The sequence below is a fragment of the Dryobates pubescens genome, chromosome 12 (genome assembly GCF_014839835.1).
Source record: "Dryobates pubescens isolate bDryPub1 chromosome 12, bDryPub1.pri, whole genome shotgun sequence".
NCBI classification, from domain to species: Eukaryota; Metazoa; Chordata; class Aves; order Piciformes; family Picidae; genus Dryobates; species Dryobates pubescens.
The window spans coordinates 16,765,643-16,784,584 of NC_071623.1; the positions used below are offsets into that span (position 1 = coordinate 16,765,643).

General features: G+C 42.7%; 1 protein-coding gene across 2 annotated transcripts in view; it reads right to left on the bottom strand.

Moving 5' to 3' along the window:
- Positions 1 to 18,942, bottom strand: part of AGPAT3 (1-acylglycerol-3-phosphate O-acyltransferase 3) — a 95,770-nt gene that overhangs the window by 50,102 nt on the left and 26,726 nt on the right. The window contains exons 2-3 of one of the 2 annotated variants that reach the window (XM_054165863.1): positions 11,089 to 11,162; positions 1,509 to 1,629 (exon numbers count right to left, since the gene is read on the bottom strand). The exons of the other annotated variant lie outside the window; for it this stretch is intronic. The gene's annotated coding sequence lies outside the window, so the exon portion shown is untranslated. The remainder of the gene's footprint in view (positions 1 to 1,508; positions 1,630 to 11,088; positions 11,163 to 18,942) is intronic. 2 annotated transcript variants of the gene reach the window in all.

Sequence of the window (18,942 nt, forward strand, 5' to 3'; positions counted from 1 at the left end):
GGTTCTAGCAGCTTGAGGTAAGACACCCAGGCACACACTAGATGAGGGGCACAGGCTAAACCAGGCCGGACAGCCTGCAGGGCCGGGTACAAGAAACCTAAGTTCCTCTTCTCCAAACAGAAGCAGGGTTTGAAAATTCAAGAGTTGTGCCCAATTCATAAAATCCCACCCCTGAATCTTATTTTAGCTTTTCAGCAACACTCATCCTGATGGTCTTTTCAGATCATCACAAGGAAAGCAAAAATTGCAGCAATCTAAGCTGAAAAACGTGCTACAAACCAGCAAATGCATAAAAACTGGCTTTTGTGTTTTTCAGGGGCATTGCTCTTACACCAACAGCAATGAGCTTGGGGAAGATCATTTTGCAGCATCAGTTTTGAAAGCAGCTGGTCACACGGACACTGCAACAAGGCTACTTTAATGATTCAACCTCCTGGGTCTCCCTCCTTCCATCAAAGCTGCAGACAAACAGCATTAACCAGACTCAGCTGCAGCAACTTAATCTGGAGGGGTAAAACTTTGATCCAAGAATTTTTGAGCCTCACAGAAAGCAGTTATTTGCCCACCTAGTATCTTGGATGAATGCTTTAACTTCCTCTACAGCAGGAAAATGTAGCTCTTCAAAAGGAATGCAACTTTGCATGGGGACAGAGAACATACCCTGAACACAAATCTGTGGCTGGTCCAGTAGGCACTGCCCTGTGAATCATGGCTTTGATAAATGTCCTAAATAAAGTTCTTGGGAGATTATTTGTCCTGTAATAGACCTTGAAAGGTTATAGAAAACTAAAGCAACATTCTGGAACTTCACAAAATCACCAACATTAGATTGCTCTCCTATTAAAAAAAAATAAAAAGAGCTCCTAATAGCCCACAAAGGGACAGGGTATCAGAGATCATCATTAAAATGTCAACATTTGACATTAACATCCCTCTGATGTTTTCAGATCCTGTCATGGAAAAAACCCTGTGCTACTGCTGTGTCAGTGGGGTCTCAGCAGCTTCCCGCTTTTGCTGTCACTTCTTGTAGCATAGACTACCCATATCTGGTCCCTGAACAAAATTTAAGCATGTTTGGAATAGAAGCAGCCTAAGGTGATCCCAGAGTCAGCACTCTAGGGATTTCTAAGCATTCTGTAAAGGAAGTCCTCAAAGAGCTATAAGGCCACAGTTCCCCTCCTACATTTAAAGGGTGGAAGCGATAGTTAAGCTCTTCTGGAGTCCTCTGGAAGATTTATTTGTTGTTCAGGTTTTCCTGCAACGATTGCCAACAGATACAGCATACACGAAACAGGAGGAGCAGACACTACTGCAAGCAACAAGCTGAAGCACTGGTTTCACCCCTAAATTAACATTCTCAGAAGTGACAGACTTTTGCCATCTCTCCCAGTAGTTCATACAGATCTAAGAAAATAACAGGATTTTCACCTCTATTTTTTTCCTAAAAACATCTTATTGCTATGGACAAAATGCAACTACAGGAACGTGGAGGAAGATTTCTTTCTTACCACCACCACTGGGGACCACTTCTGGCACCTGGCAACACTCAGAGCAACAGGAGAATCCCCATCTCCTCCCTCCAGGGTAGTACCACTGCTTATGTTTCAAGGGATTTGCTTTCTCATTTGCCTATAAGCAAAAAACACATTCTTCAATGGAAGAAAGTAAATTTAAGAAGCAAAACACAATGCAAACAACATGCAGCTGCTAACCTAGGTCACAAATTCTTCAACTGAAACCATTCTCACTAAAATTACCCATCTTTCTTGTCTTGGGGGGAGGGGAAACAATAAAACATCCTTCTTCCCAACACTAATACTACACAGTCTGCTCCACAGATGCTAACTACTATTGCTTTCAGAGGGCCTAACTGGCACATAGCTATGAAATTACAAGCAAGTGTTCTTAACTTATATTTCATGGTGAAATTGCAGCTTCTATTCAGAACAGAGAAAGGGCTTGCATACCCAAGAACTACCCTATTTTTCCTAGCTTTGCTAATCAGCATAACGAAAGGTATTTCTTTTACCCACAAACCCTGTCTTGATAGAAGTTACAGAGAATGAAGCAGAAGCAATTATCCACTCACACACTTAATCCCTATATTTTATTAAGAGTGATTTTTATGATCCTGAAGCAATTAAGTCAATCATTATTTAATTTTAGACTACTGAACTGGAGATTCACTTCAGAGACAAGCTCACTTTGTACATAATTTAGTCTCAGTAATTAGAGATATACTTTACCCAGAGGTGGCTTGTTTAAAAGCGTGTTATCTAATTTCACAAGCCTTACACCATGGAAGTTTCAGGCAATAATCTACAAACTGAACCTTAAGAACAGACACCCCCACCCCCCCCAAACCTTTGATTTATCAGACTGCAAACCTGATTTTCCTAAGAATAAATGAAGAAAAAAAAAAGTTACTCCTGAAGCATCTGCTTAACAAGTCAGATGTAGCACAAAAGCTAACATAAACCATTTGTTTGACCCATTGCTACCTTTAGCAAAGTTTAAAGCCCCAAGAGTAAAGAAATGCTCTTCTCACACAGATCACTCAATTTGCAATTTATTTTAACCAGATGCAATATCTTACAGGAAAATATATGTCTATTAGGATGCCCAGCAGGTACCTGCCACAGGATGTAGCCACTACCTTCTCCCAGGCACCCAGCACCAGAAATAGAGGACACAGTCTCAAGCAGCACCAGGGGAAGTTTAGGCTGGAGGTGAAGAGAAAGTTCTTCACAGAAAGAGTAATTGGCCATTGGAATGTGCTGCCCAGGGAGGTGGTGGAGTCACCATCCCTGGGGGTGTTCAAAAAAGGATTGGTTATGGCACTTGAAGCCATAGTTTAGCTGTCATGAGGTGTTAGGTATTAGGTAATAGGTTGGACTTGATGATCTCTGAGGTCTTTTCCAACCTGTTTGATTCTATGATTCTATGAATTGTTCAGACACCTAAAGACTTCTGTAATGGTGTTATAGCAACAGAAATAATGACCAGGTGTCTAGCTTCATATCATCAACATCCACCCTGGATACCAGGCCACTTAAAAAGTGCTCCAACCCAACCTGCTTCTGACAAGTTTGTGTGGATATGTTGTTGAAACCAGACCATACCAGGAAATGCTAGTTAGCCATTCAGCTAGCTATTGCTCAGCTTTATGCTTGCATATAGTTCATAGCATCACTAGCTGCCAGCCCATCTGGACTGGCACATTGCCCACGGCCAGTGTTATGTCAAAACACACTTGCTGGTTTTTTGGAACAAAGGGTATTGTCTTCCACCACTGCCAGTAGAGAGAAGGAAAACAGATGTCCAAGCAAGCATCAAAAAAATCCCAAAACATCGCTTTTTGCAACTCTGTCTTCAAAATTGTCCAACAAAAACACCATATGCAATTATTCAAAATTTAATTAGAAAGCAACTATATTCAAACCAACAGAGAACTAGCTCTATAAATGCTGAAGAGGTAGATTCATTCAAAACTTCAGTGCCAGTACTCTTAGGACCTGGCTTGCCTTGCTGCATAAAAAGCTACAGAACTCACCAAGAGCATGTAGAATTTCAGCAAAGACTGACAAAGAAAAATAAAGATGTGAAGAGAAAGAGACCAGGCCTGTGTATAGTGTCTCTCACGTAGACATTCTACTAAAACTGATAAAATTGAGGTCAAAGCTCCAAGAAACACTAGAACTGGTAGCAGAACAATTTTTAGTTCAAGACTGAAGCACAGCAATGTTATGCAACAGAACAGGATTTAAAAGCTAGTTTAGGTCTGTTGTACCTGAAAAAAAATACTTAAGCCCTAAAGAGAGAGAAACTCTTCCCATTTAGAATCCTCATCCTCTCATTATTTTTTTCCAGCCCCTGTATTATTTAGTTAAATATATGTTTAACAATGAACTGGAAATAGCAAGTTGTATCAAACTGCTTTTCTGATGTCTTCCAAGATTGAACAGATTTAGGAAGTACACTGAGTATAAAAGAGCCACATTGAAGTATACACATTTTCCATTTCCAAAATGTCCCCCAATTAAATATAAATGCATGTGCATGCACTTAAAACACTTCTGCAGTTTCTCTCTTGCATAGTGCTTTGCATTGAATACCCACCCAAACCCACATTTCCATTAGCTACTTTGACACCACAGCTTTGAAAATATTCTCAGTGCTCCAATATTTAGGACATAGAAAAGTCAAAAGCAGACATGTGTAACTCTGTTGCCAGCATCATCTGGAGGTGTTCAAGAGGGGACAGGAAGTGGCACTTGGTGCCATGGTTTAGTAGTCATGAGGTCTTGGGTGACAGGTTGGACTTGAGGATCTTTGAGGTCTCTTCCAACCTTATTGATTCTATGATCTCACAAGGGGAATATTTAACTCTTTTTTTCTCCTCTTGTTTCTCTTTGTTAAAAAGACAAAATAATGAAAACTACTGAAATAGTTTTCTGGTCAGTTTTCTTCCTCACCATAGGAAGTATCACTATCTTTGAATCTTCTGGTTATTTGCTTGACCCATAGCTCAGTCCATTCCCTAAAGACCACCTTAGTCGTGATAGCGTCCTGATATCGATGGAGGCATGGCAGAAAAACACAACAGTGAACAAGCAAGGCTTGATAATGTGTTTTTAAACAAAAATCATCATTCTCCCTAGATAGTAAAACTGGTTCCATGGCAAATCTCTCTCAATATCTTATGGAATCATGCAGGTATTAAGAGAATACCATCAGGAAATTATTTCCTGCCACCATCCTACTACTTTGACAATCATCTCTTAGAAAGCCTCTAAAAACTAAATGCTTCCCTAATGATAACTGAAAATTATTGACTCTTGAAAGTGCATTCAGAAGAAGTATTCACTCATAGTAGGAAAAAGTCAATAAATTGAAGAATTTACAACAAGCAGAAGTGTTTCCCCGCCACCTCATAATGCATAACTGAACTGTGAACCTTTTTGCCATGGCTGTTAGAGGTGGTGTAAACAGCCTGACAAGAGAGGAACTGGAATTATTAAATGGAAATTAGGAAGCTATGACAGAGCAAATACTGTTCATTACATTGACTGTAAATCCTTTTGAGAGACATTCATTATAAACCAGGCTACTGACCTAGATGGACCAACAACAGACACTCCCTTTTCAAGACAGAAATTAAACTTTAGAAAAAATGAATTTAATTTTACCATTACACTTTGCAACCACACTCTTCAATTTTGAGTTTCTGATGAAGCTTCTCTGTTCTGATGAGGAACAGAGAACAAAGAATGCAATAGCCAAATGTATTTGTGGCCTCATAACTCTGCAGAGTTCAGTTTTCTTATTGAGAGAGAGTTTGTGCATCAGCAGAAGACCACTTGTATCTAACCCTGTCTGCAACCTTCCAGTGAGCCAGGGCTCTGACAAATACTCCAGCAGGTTCAGCTGCCATAGCCTAGAACATTACTGCCCCCTCTTGTCCATCCTCCCTTCTGCTAGGGATCACTGCATCACAGTGGGAACACACCTTTGTTAGCTGCTTCAACTGACAGCTCAGTGTGTTAGTTTAAACTCCCAGTGGAGGTGGGTTCTTGTCATGATTCTCTATTTCTTTTCTTTTTTCCCCAAAGGCAAACTAAACCAGAACTTTCCAGCTGTGAACTTCTGGGGATGAAGAATGTGTACGTGACTTTCTCCAGTGCCAGTAGCTGGTAACATCTGGAGGAACAAGCAATGTCCAAGATCAGTGCAGTAAGATGTGCTAGACAATCCCAACCCAAGTTTAAGAGGCTGAATGATTCTTAATTAAAAAGGATATAATTTTTCTGATAGTTGAGGCCAGAAACAGGATGAGTCCTCACCAAGTTAACTCAGGTGTCTGCAGAGCATATAATGTGCAGTTTGAAAACGCCTAGCTTCAAAATACAGGAAAGGAAACCATGGCCATATGAAATGGCATAAACTGGGAAAGCCACAGCTCTCCTAAACAACTAGGGCAGAACACGTTTGAACCCTGTCCTGGGAAATGTTAACCCCAGTTACAATCCAGAGAGGTTTACTCCCAAGAAATCTAACAGCAATTTATCTGCTGTTTCTTAGAGACTTGTTACCTCTGAGCTTTTGCCCTGACTTAGCCCCAGTTAAAGGCCTGTATAAAAAAACAGCATAAAAGATTAAGAATGGAATTTGAGAAGGTTCAGGCAAGCTTTCTGTATTTTTTGTTTGGGGTTTATTAATGGAATTAAAATTCTGAATAAATTTTGAATGCTGATGCCAGTTCACCCATGCTTTACAAAAGAACTGCCTAAACTGGCTTCTGGGAAGAAGCAGGCTCTGAAAAAGGACCCAGATTATTTTACTAAGTGATTATTAATTATAAATTTAGCTTTTTCCTACTACAATATGTGTCTGTCATGTCCAGAGTAATTCTAGTGATTTTTTTGTTTTTTTACTCTTTTAAACACTGGAATATTCTTTTGCTAAGAACACACCCATTAAAGAAAATATTTATGGCAACAACAGACCACCACTCTGCCTAACACAGAGCTACATAAAGGACTGCCTTCACAGAAACAAGGATAGTGAGGGGCTGTATTCAGCACCTAAATATTGTAGAGAAAAACCTGCAGTGGAGAGAGCATGGGGAAAAAAAATTACACAGGAGTGATCTGCAGAGTAAGGGATAAAGCTAATTTCCTAATTTCTCTCCACCTTTCATTTTCAAGCCCTAAAAAATACCCAAAACAAAAAACAGTTGCAAACACCCTCCCCTCCACTGATTTTCTCTGGCTGACCTTTATAATGGGACTTTCTTTTCACTGTGGTGCTCCTCTGACACCTTCATTTTGTGCCCTGCCCCAAACTAAGTTTTTATTGGCCTGAGTCAAGAGGGAAAAAACAATTAAAATCCCAAAAGATAATTCTTCATAATTTCTCACGAAATGACAAGCAACTGATCATTAACTTCTATGCTCTGATCTTCCACAAGCCAGGTATGCCAATTTAGTAATTTTCTTAGGAATTCACAAAGTTAATAGGAATTACCTCATGGGATTTGAGAATTGCAGCAAGCCTTTGGCAAAAATACAGATGGGCAGAGTCCAAGGGCATGAGATTTAACACATCCAAGCACCAGGTTCTACACATTGGCCACAACAACCCCAGGCAGTGCTACAGGCTGGGGGCAGAGTGCCTGGAGAGGGGCCAGGCAGAAAGGGACCTAAGGGTGCTGGTCAATAGTAGGCTGAACATGAGCCAGCAGTGTGCCCAGGTGGCCAAGAAGGCCAATGGCATCCTGGCCTGTATCAGGAACAATGTGGCCAGCAGGAACAGGAACGTCATTCTGCCCCTGTACACAGCACTGGTTAGGCCACACCTTGAGTGCTGTGTCCAGTTCTGGGCCCCTCAGTTCAGGAAAGATGTTGACTTGCTGGAACGTGTCCAGAGAAGGGCAACAAAGCTGGGGAGGGGTTTGAAGCACAAGTCCTATGGGGAGAGGCTGAGGGAGCTGGGGTTGTTTAGCCTGGAGAAGAGAAGGCTCAGAGGAGACCTTATTGCTCTCTACAACTACCTGAAGGGAGGTTGTAGCCAGGTGGGGGCTGGTCTCTTCTCCCAGGCAGCCAGTACCAGAACAAGAGGACACAGTCTCAAGCTGCACCAGGGGAGGTTTAGGCTGGAGGTTAGGAAGAAGTTCTTCCTAGAGAGAGTGATTGCCCATTGGAATGGGCTGCCCAGGGAGGTGGTGGAATCACCATCACTGGAAGTGTTTAGGAAGAGACTGGATGGGGTGCTTGGTGCCATGGTTTAGTTGCTTAGATGGTGTTGGATGATAGGCTGGACTCAATGTTCTCAAAGGTCTTTTCCAACCTGGTTAATTCTATTCTAAACTAAATTACATGTAATTTTTGTTTATTCACTATTCATGATTGAAGTGCAAGTGAAATTAAAAGGATCTACAACACTAATCTAATTATAACCTTCAAAGAACATGAATAGAATTTTTGAAATAAAGTCTATTATAAAGCACTTGGACTAATTAAAAGTTTACCCCCTGCTCAAAACCCTTAGCATTCTCCATTAAGTAAAAGGTTTTTTAAAGAAAGCTTTAGAATTCTGAACTGCTGCAGGTAGGATCTGAACAGGCAACAGTGCAACTAACCACATTTGCTATCACATCTCATTCAGTAGAACAAACAAGGAAAGAACAGTTAAATAAACCTATAGTCTCAGGGAAAAAAAAAGGTTAAAAAGAAGTCATTCTTTATTACAGGTGAAGCCATTTTGCAGTGAAGGGGGTGATGATTTTGGATTTGTCAGCTCTCCATAGGTATGCATATTCATGCTATAGATATTCATCCTCCTTTCCAAGGAATAGTGGTTAACAGCAACTATAATAATTGTAATTAAATAAAAGCAATCATTAACAGAGCTAACAGCTAAGGCAGAGACAGCCTAGCTTATCTTCTCCACAAGAACCTGTGCACTGGACCTTTGAACTAGTGGGTTTTCCCCTTGTTTACACAAGGAAAGTTTCTTAATATCATCTTAATTGCATTTTTAAATAAACTGAATCCCACATAAATAATAGATTTCCAGAGGCCTGATGAAGCTTGACCTAGTTGTAATCTAAAATTACAATGTAATTCCTGGGAGAGTGCATTATCTTTATATTGTCCTAGCTTGGATTTGGTCAAACACAGTAAGAGAGGGAATGACTATGTTAGAGGTTAAAGGCAGAAGAAAAAAAACACAAATCAAATAGAAGAGCACATGGCTGAGGAGACACAAAATACTTGTGATCAAAGGCTGACACTGCATTGGTGTTTTATTAATCTTGCAGGAGCCCAGACAACAACCCTGCCAAGAGTTCTGCCACATTTTTCCCAGTAGCTGGGGCTGCTCTGCCTGTAACAGGTGGGGAAAAAAAACTGAAGTCACCAGGCCACTCTGGATCTGGTCAGCCCTAAGGCTGGCATGGAGGGGCAGCCTGGCCCCAGCTCACCCCAGCCCAGCGTGACTGAAGCAGGTGCCAACTATTTTTATGTTCAACCTGCAATTTACATCTGACCTGTTATTAAGTTCAAAGGGAGAAACAGAGCAGCCACAGCAATGCTCCCAGCTCACTGGTGGAGAAGAGGAAGCTAGGGCTGGGAAGGAGCACACAGTCATGGCCCTGAAACACCCAGTGGGAATGGTCTGCAGGAAGGGCCTGCTCCAACTGCCAGAAAGCAGTGGCTGCCTGATACCACACAACCTGCGAGATGCCAAAAAGCCCTGAGCCCTTCATCGCACCATCCCCTTCTGACGGCACCAGAGTGCAGGTAGCACACTCTTGCATGGGCTCACCTCAGGGTTTCTGCATTCTGAAATGTGTGCATGGTTTGTAAGTAAAGGAGTGTGGCACTGAATTAATTTTCTTTAAGTTCTACGTGACAGGGCACTGAAGTCACAACCTAATTACAAACTTACTTGAAACATGTTAACTGATTGACCAGGTCATTCTCACACCACACACCTCAAAGGAGTATTCAGAACGTAATCAGGTGGCCAAGTATGAGCAAGGAACCACATTCACAGTAGATCATCTTTAAGCTGAGAATTTCTTTGAAATCCATTTCAAGTAAATCATTCACCCACTATGAAATCTGTTTCTAAAATGACAGATCTTTTGGAAGATTGTCATTCCCTCATCTCACACTTCAAAGGATCCCAGGATAGTTACATCCTGGACTGTAACTAAAGCCATTCAGTGCAAGCAGCTTTCCTATCAAAGGATCATCTTTTCAGTGAGATGCATTATGGATCTTAGGGTTTGACTGAGCTATTTAGTATCTTTCCCCCCTCCCCCTCATAAAACACAAGAGCTGAGCAGTCATCGAATGTCTGAAATTGTAAATGCCTAGCTTCTACAGCTGCAGTAATTAAACCAACTTCTCATTCCATTACCCACATCAAGGCTATTCCTCAGCATCTGCTTTATTCCTACACTGCACTCTGAAAAAAAATCAAACCATGATAAGCTATTTTCTAAGCTCAGCTGACTCGTCTCTCCCTCAAAATCAGTGCAGCCAAAATGATTCTGAACAGATACGAAGCATCCTGCTAAATAGCCAAAAGATCTCTTTTAAAGGAAATTAGAAGAAAAAAGCAGACGTCAATGCAAGAGGTTATTTTTAGCACCTGTGTAGTTCTATATTTATTTCTTTGTGTCTATCTTGAAAAAAAATAAAAAAAAAGGAGGCAGCATGATCTGCTGGAAAGTCTGCTTTCTGAAGCTACATGAGCACTGCAACAAGTACATCAACCAACCATTCAACCATACAAGTCTGAGTGTACATAGAAGAATGCTTCCTTGGTTTCAGAGGTACTTAACACCCAAAGCAACAAAATCCAAACAAACCATGTAACTCAGAAAGCAAACTCCTCAGCATAATCTTTTTGCATTCTGCCTAGATGCAATACTTCAGTCCTGATTAAAAACAGCCTCAAGTATTTCTAATTGATTAATCAAAAAAAACCCAAACCCTCAAGGCACCTGTTAAAATCAAAACAAACCTATCACCACCAGCTCCTGAACACGCCACACTTCAACAAAACCTCAAGTCAGCAGCAGCAGGTCATACAAACATTCAGGCAATAAAAGACTACAAAGGACTATTTCTCTCTTCCTTATTCTCTTTCCTTTTAGCTGTCACCTTCTTGTCCTGAAGACTCCTACCTCATCACCTCCAACATATTTACTCTACCCTGGTAATCTTGTACCTCTGACCTTATGCAAATTACCTGAAGACTTCTTTTCAAGGACAGGATACAGATTATCAAAGGTATGGATCATTTGTGTAGGAACAGATACATCACATAGACACGAAACAGAACTGTGGCAAGGGAGCTTCATCTACTGCTATTAACTTTTCATTGAGAACAAAAGAAAACAAAGGAGCTTAAGATGGAGTTCTGTATCAACAAGACTGGGAAGAAAAGCCTGCTCTGGAAAGATACCTGTTATCTACCCACAGTTACTGCAGATTTTTGCATTATGCTGGATCTCTTACCGTACTCACCAAAACAGCAGAAGCTGGGGTAAGGGTGGGCAAAAATAATACTTACTTCTGTATATAAACCTGAAGCTTCTTTCTTCTGTGGCCTTGAAGGACTCTATCTTCTTTCCAGGTCTTCCCTACCTACAAAACAGACATGCCTCATCACTCAGCCATACCCCTCCAAGTATTTTTCCAATCAGCATGACCTACAAATTGATAGCTCTCCTATTCCAGGGTAAATAACAGACAGTTGACAGGCTCCGGAGTATGAAACTACATCAGAAATAACTCAGCACACACGCTGATAGCAGATTAATAAGTTCAGTCAGTGGCAGGTTATTACTGCTTTCATATAGTGCAAATCACTTGAATCTGCAATGTGCTAAAAAGTATGGATTTTCAAAAAAAATAATAGGCTTTTCAGCTGAAAAATATATGTGCCCCAGTTACCTCGATCTCAGCCTGACCCTTGTATATTTGCCTTTGAAGACCTTGCACTGCATCACTATTGCACTATGGAAGACAGCACGGCTTCAGGTTAATTTTACACAGTGTTGAAACAAGCTGTTCTGAAGGCTTTTAACTGAGCAAACACATCAAACTCTCCTATCCAGTTCTGAAATCTTTTTCCATACTTATTAAAATGTTTCTCATGCAGCTGCGATTTTACTTTAGTCTTCTGTAGAAAATCAAACACAAGAAAACATCTAGTTTGGATTCATAAATCCTCTCCTTGCAGCCACATAAATTCACCAAAAAACAAAAGAAGAGGAAATGCACTGTTGCAAACTCCTCTGCTACCAAAGGCCAGTTTCTTTATCATTGTGAAGCACTTCAAGGTAAAGAAACAGAAGCATTCAAAACCTTAGGAAGGGAGAACTTAAATGTTGTATTATCTTTTCTGGTTATTAAAAAGAAAACAAAAAGTACATACACAACCAAAATAAAGTTAGGGTTTGCTTAAGAGAAGAACATCTGTAGGAGAAGGCAAAGCACAGCCAACTTACTTCCTAGGTTCAGAGCCACTGAGCTTGTATGACAATTCAGGACAAGAGGACACAGTCTCAGGCTGCGCCAGGGGAGGTTCAGGCTGGATGTTAGGAAAAAGTTCTATACAGAAAGAGTGATTGCCCATTGGAATGGGCTGCCTGGGGAGGTGGTGGAGTCGCCATCACTGGAGATTTTCAGGAGTGCTTGGTGCTGTGGGTTAGTTGTTTGGGTGGTGTTGGATTGGTTGATGGGTTGGACGCGATGATCTTGAAGGTCCCTTCCAACCTGGTTTATTCTATGTATTCTTTTTGTTATACAATTTGTCTACATTTTGTGAATTGGATAATCTCTCTTCCAAAAACTGGTTAAATTCCAGAATAAGAATGTCAAGAAAGGTTTGCCCAGAAATATTCATTGTGAATGAACTAGGCTTTGTCTCGGGCAATCCACCCTTCTGCTATACCACTTAATGCTCAAATGAAGCTGTTCAGGGCATTTGTTAATACCTGGATGTCAAACTGACTACATAAAACTTGTGCATGTAAAGGCCAATATGCAGCTAGGTATAACCCAGCTGTTCACATGCCTTTCTCAGCACTAGAGCTGCCTGATGTGCTTCTCTGAGCAGACCCATGCAGGCATCCTGCAGATATGAGCCAGTTCCTTAACAGGGGCTGCAAACACAAGACTCACAAGGACACGTAACAAACAACTTGGGAGGTCACTCCCAGGACAGCCATGCTGCATTCAAGAGCACTTGAGTTATAAAAATAGCTTCTTTCAGAAGAATTAGGACTGCAACAAGGCCTCCAGCACCTGCCCCTACTAAGAGAAGCTGGAAAAAGCAATACCACTGAGCTCTACCTATAGCCAACATCAAAGGCACCAGGAAAGCTGTAGACAGTTTATCTGCAATAGCACATGAATCCACAGCACTGGTCTGCTTTTCAAGGGAATGCCCTATTGCTTCTTCAGGTTGGACCAAAGAATGATTTTCATGTGCACAAGCCAGATTCCCTTTGGATGAAACCAAATCAGGAGATCCACACAGAATGTCACTCTAAACACAGCTTGTGGCAAGGTCACAGATCAATTCACCAGAGATACTCTAAGCACAGTTTCTATGCTTCCCATTCCCAGACCCTGCACATAACTCCTGTAAGGGAACACTAACAATCATGGAATGAACACTTCCCTTCACCTGTTCTTCCTCACTGCCAACACCAGCAACCTCCTGAATTAACACCTCTGATTGTCACCCATGTAACTTGCATTGTTGTTCTACACCAGTTGCTAAGGAAAAAAGAATGTGCAACCACAAGCCTCCAAGCTGAATTATAGTGCACTGATCTGGGGTCTGCAGAGAGCCAAAGGACATCAGCGGGCTGACCGGGAAGGCTGTCATGCCTTTACAAGCAATTCCAGAAGGGCAGAAGACGGATGTTGCTCATAGCAGGGCAGGCAGCAAAACCAGAAAACACCTCTCCACTCCCTGCCCTGTGCAAGAACCTTGCTCAGCCCTACTGACCAAGCACATGTGCACACAGCATATCCTGCTAACACAGCCCACTAAAGTCCTGACTCCGTCTTCCTCCTTCCCTGGTGTAATGGCTCAAGCCCAAAGTACGCAAGCCCAGGTCAACCCTTGATCCGGGTGGGCTGTTCTGTGACATAGAGCAGATTCACAACAGTTACCCACGGGATGCCCTCAAAGGCCACCACATGTTCCCAACTACCTCTCCCTTCAGCACAGACCAGCAGAAAACAACCCAAAGGATCAACATTTTTGAGAAAGCTCTTTTCCTCTCTGCCTCTTCCCTTTCCCCCTGCTCCAAATTTGATCATGTCACAGGACGATTCCTGCACTACAGCACTGGCCACAGCAAAGAGGGAATTACCATGCATGGTAGGATGTCCAATTCAGAGCTCACCTTCACCTGTACCTTAGAGGAAGAGCAAAAAAGGGTCTATCAGATTATGCTGCCTTTCATCTCCTTCTGCTGCTCCCAATTCATGGTAGCAACCTGTCTTGACAAACATGGGGAAGCTAGTTAGAATCCTGCATGAGGAGAAAAGAGAAGAGGAAGACTTCAAAAAAGCACTCAAAACAAGCCCACTTAAGGGGTTTGGTTCAGCTTAAGGCCAAACAGGCAGAGATTTTGGCAAGGTGGAAGCTCCTACAAAGTCCTCAACCTCCATTCAGAGTTCCTTCCTCATAATCACAGATTTCAGCAGGCACAGCAGTGCAGACGTGAAGGGCAGGATGTCAGCCTCAGTGACAGATGACACACATGCCCCCAATCCACATAGCTTCTACCTATTTAAGTTGGGACAAGAAGACATAGCCTAACAACAAGCTCTATATAGGGATGTATTTGGTTTGGCTGAGCTGGAGTTAATTCTGCCTAGACCATCTTTCACTGTGCTGTGTTTTGCAGCGCTGTAGCTGGGCGTTGGTAACACACCAGTGTTTTGGCTACTGCTGAGCCAAGCACCAAGGCTGTGCTTTTCCAGCATTTTTCCTCACAACAGCAGGCTGGGGGGCCAATATCTTGGGAAGGGATACAGCCAGGCCAGATGACCCAAGCAAAGGTGCATTCCATGCCATCAGACGTCAGTTCAGACACAGAATTTAAGTGAAAGGAAGAAGTGTGGGGACATTCATTGGTGGCATTTGTGCTCCAGAGCAACCACTACACATATTGAAGCCCTGCTTCCTGGGAAGTGGCAGCTGATGGGAAGTAAAGTAACATCTTTCTTCGCTCTTGCTTCCACATGCAGCTTTGCTTTTGCTTTTCATCCTATTATATGCTTCTATCTTGACTCACAGGCTTTTGGTTATATTTTCCCCTCTCACCTGTCCATCTACGAAGGGGAGTGATAGAGCAGATTTGGTGGCCATCTGGCCCCCAGCCAGCGCCTGACTACCACAAGTGATGGCTAATAGCGCTTATGTTCTCAGATCTCTAGAAGTCTCTGCCTTTCTAGCTGATGTTAATGAAAGTAGTTCTGGCCTAATCTCCACTTCAGATGTGGGACAACTGTGTGGTTTGTATATTCCTTGTATCACTGTGGTTTGTGCATTCCTTGCATCACTGTCTTCCCTCACCAATCTCCTCCCTGGAGATGGCAGCAAGTGATTCAGATTTTACCAAGCTTGCCTTCCCTTCCCCACCCTGGCAAAACAGAGGCATTGCCCTTCAAGCCTTCACTCTATTAATGGCCACTGATCATAGTGGTTTTCCTCTGTGATATGTCCTAGAGGAGTGCCACACTGGGTTGCTCCAGCTTTCTGAAGCAGATGTGGAAGGCTGAAACTACAGCCTTAGAAAAGGTTTGTCCACATGCTGCACCCACAGACCTACCTGTGACTCAAAGGACACTGTATATATTAGAATCTTACCTTCTGTGCAGGCAGAACCAGTATGTTCCACCTCAGTAAGGCAAGACATGAGGCCATGGTCTGGAAGTACCCTCCTCATGGACCAAAGCCAGCAGGACTAACAGAAGGCTGGCTTGTTTGCTGAACAGCAGTCCTGGGCCAGGAACCAGGCTATAATCAATACTGCTCACTGTCTGGAAATCCACAGGGGACAAAGGCCCAGGTTATCTTGTTGATAACTCCCATTACATGAAGATGAAAGGTTTGGAAGATAGCCTTGGAAATCTTAGTCATAACTACAGACTGGACTTGCTCACCCCACATCAGCTTACCAGTAGCAGTAGGAACTGAGGGTCACGAGACTTTACAGAGGACAGCCTCTCTTTTGTGCAAGGTCTGGGCTGCTAATATTTCACTTGGTGATGGCAGAGATGATGCACCATTTGATGGCAGAAGGCCTTGATTGTGCCTCTTCACACACAAAAGCTCTGTGCCCACTGCTGGTCATTTCATGTCTCAAGATTGATGGCATCCTACTGGACCAAGCTTCCCCACCAGGGACAGAAGAAAAAGCATCTACAAAACTTCAAACAAAGCTCTTACTTGTGCCTTCTTCCCCAAATAATATGATGTCCAGGAAGGTAAGAGTCTGATCTTTTGAGGATGCTCCTGGAACAGTTGATGGTGAAAAATACACAGGAAGAGAAATAAAGCTTGTTCCCATGAGAGGCTTACACTACTGACAGGGTGATGACATGCTAGCACCAACCCTGCAGAACAGGGAAGAGGTCAGTTTGACACTTCCTGGAGCAACAGTCTAAAGAGCAGAGGTTAGTGGGACAGCTTTCCTTTAGAGAGCTCTGCCACACACACACAGAGGGAGGACAGTCAGTCTATGGCACAGGCTAGCTCAAATTCAAGGACCTGCAAGTGGACAAAGCAAGCAAAACTGAAATCTGATCTCCTGGCCTGCTCCTACTGCACTGAATGCAGAGATTGCCAGCCACAACTTCCCTGGTCAACGCATTCTGAACCCCATAGCAAAAAATCCACAGAGAGCAGGTCTAAATCCCAGCCAAAGCCCAGCACTGGCACTGCAGGGAAGAGACAACTTCTGCTAAAAAAAGCATTATGAGTATTATGTGCCATACTGCAGCGAAATGATGTTGCTTGGGTTTTTTTGTTTGGCCTTATATGAACTTCTGCTTCAGGTACCTGATGGGCAGGTGCCTTTTCAATCTTCCCTAATATATGGACCTTTATTATTGCATTATCATTGCTACAACTGCTAGAAAAAAAACAAAGACTAGCACTTTTTTTTAACTTGAACAACTGACAAGGAGAGAATAGCACACCATATAGTCCTTTGATTTCCAGTTTAAGCAATATCCTGAGCCTGAACATTTCACACAGGTATGTTTTTCCCCTTTCTCCTCCAAACGTGACATTCAAAAAACCCAGAGGTTATCAAACACAGAGCCAGTATTTATCAGCTTCTCAGGAGCTGGATCCCATTGGCTCAGGACAAATTGCTGTTGAAGCCTATTTCTTCCTTCAGTGGACTTTGTACTAATTCACAAGCCACATAGTCTGAGGCGAGGGTAGAGTGCATTTTGGCACTCATTCCAACAGGCAATGCAGCCACTGCTACTTGAGGCATTGCTCTACACAGCTAGACTGATGCTGCTTTAATAAAGTCCAGAAGGCCGAGCTTGGTCCCAAACAAGGCAAGGAGAAAGCTATCAACTAAGCAGGGTGGATGACAAGAGCTTCAGTCCTTGGGATCAGGTTTTGGTTGGGTTTTTTTTTTTACAGAATAGCTCTCTTGGGTCCCACAGCAATCAGAGCACTCCTGTTAAGAACAACACTGAGTTCTGTGCTGATCAACCTGTGTGCCCCCTGTCCACATTGCCATGAACCAACATCAAGCCTCCAGCACAAGGACTCCAACACATACATGCACAGATATCCTTCCTGTTCTCCATGATGCTGGGGCAAGTACCTAGACCCTACACAAAGGACATACAAAGGGATGGGAGGAATGTTTCTTCATATCCAGGCTCACTCAGACATGACAAGGCAAAGGCTGTCCAAAACAGAGGTGAGGAGCAGTATTTTAACTGAGGGGGGAACCCCAAATCTTCATCAATAATTCTCAAAATTGGAATAATTTTTCAGTAATGTTTTGTTCCATTTCTGTGCTTTCCCAGCTTCTGCACTAGATGTGCATGCTGACCTATCCTCCCAACCAAGAGTATCTATCAGCCACTGAAATCTGAGAGATACCAAACCTCACATATACTCGTATTATCATCACCTAGATGTAAATCTTCCAGTGGACCTCAGTATTTGCTCCCCAAAGAGGGAAGAAACAGCTGCAGAGTAGAAGGGGGAACAAATCTCTTTATCAGGTAGTTAACTTCTCTTCTGGGGCTTCAAGTAGCAGACAAGAAGAAACAGCCAAACTGGGGGGCAGGGGTGAAAGGAATCAAAAAGAGCAATGCAGGGAACAGACTAAGCAGATCTGGCAAATGCCTGCAAAAGGAGACAGAAATGGCTCCCACTCCAAATGGGATAACAGGACCTCCAGAAACACAGAGGATAAATACTGACCATAGTTGTACACTAATGATATTGGTACCATCTATTCCTGTTCATGTTTGGACAATACTCTGAAGCCTGAGGAAAAGACTCATTTGAGCACAGCTAATCACTGGGCTGATGAATCAGCTCACCAGTGTGCCTTCTCCTTAGGGAAAGAATAGAGAATTGGCAGAGGACAGCACTGCAAAAGACAGCAAAATGAGGAAACAGCTGCTGAATTTGATGCAGGAGCAGCCCGTCATGTGGAAAACATTTTGGTGCAGTGTTCTTGGCCAAAATCATCCTCCTCAGCCAAGCACATCCTAAGGCGTGTAAGAACATGCACATTCCCTTCAGAAACCCACGGGATTTCCAACTCCAAAATGCTGGGAACAGCAAAGCCCAAGGTTTGTGCTGCCGCACATGCAAGTAACAGCAAGACAGAAAACATTCTCTATCACATGGCAAAGAGCAAGGGAAACCCACATCAATGCACTCCTCTCATGGATTGTAGCAAGGTGATGAGCTCTGGTATTTCACAGAACCTTTACCAGTTTGAGGATAGTTTTTGCAGCAACTTTAAGCCTACTGGCTTAGGGACTGCATCATTAACTTCACTCAGTAACCCTTCATAAGATTAAAAAATGTAAAATGAACTTCAAGTGTTTAATGTTATTTCATAAAAACCTTAAATAGCCTTCAGACTAAAACAGGATTGCAAAGCACCAGGTAGGACCACTATGCAGTCCAGTGGATTTGCTCCAACTTGCAGAAGCAGTCTTCCTGCTTCTTCAGTATGTTGCAAAAGTTACTGCACCTCTTCTGTTAAAACACACTTCCACCTTTTATCTCTCCCTCTTTCCCCTCCAAAAGCAGCCCTCAGGACTGCAGCAGGAAGCCAGCCTTCCCTACAGTCCTCCAGGCTGACATCTGCCTTAGAAAAGCACTGCTTGGGAAACACTGAAA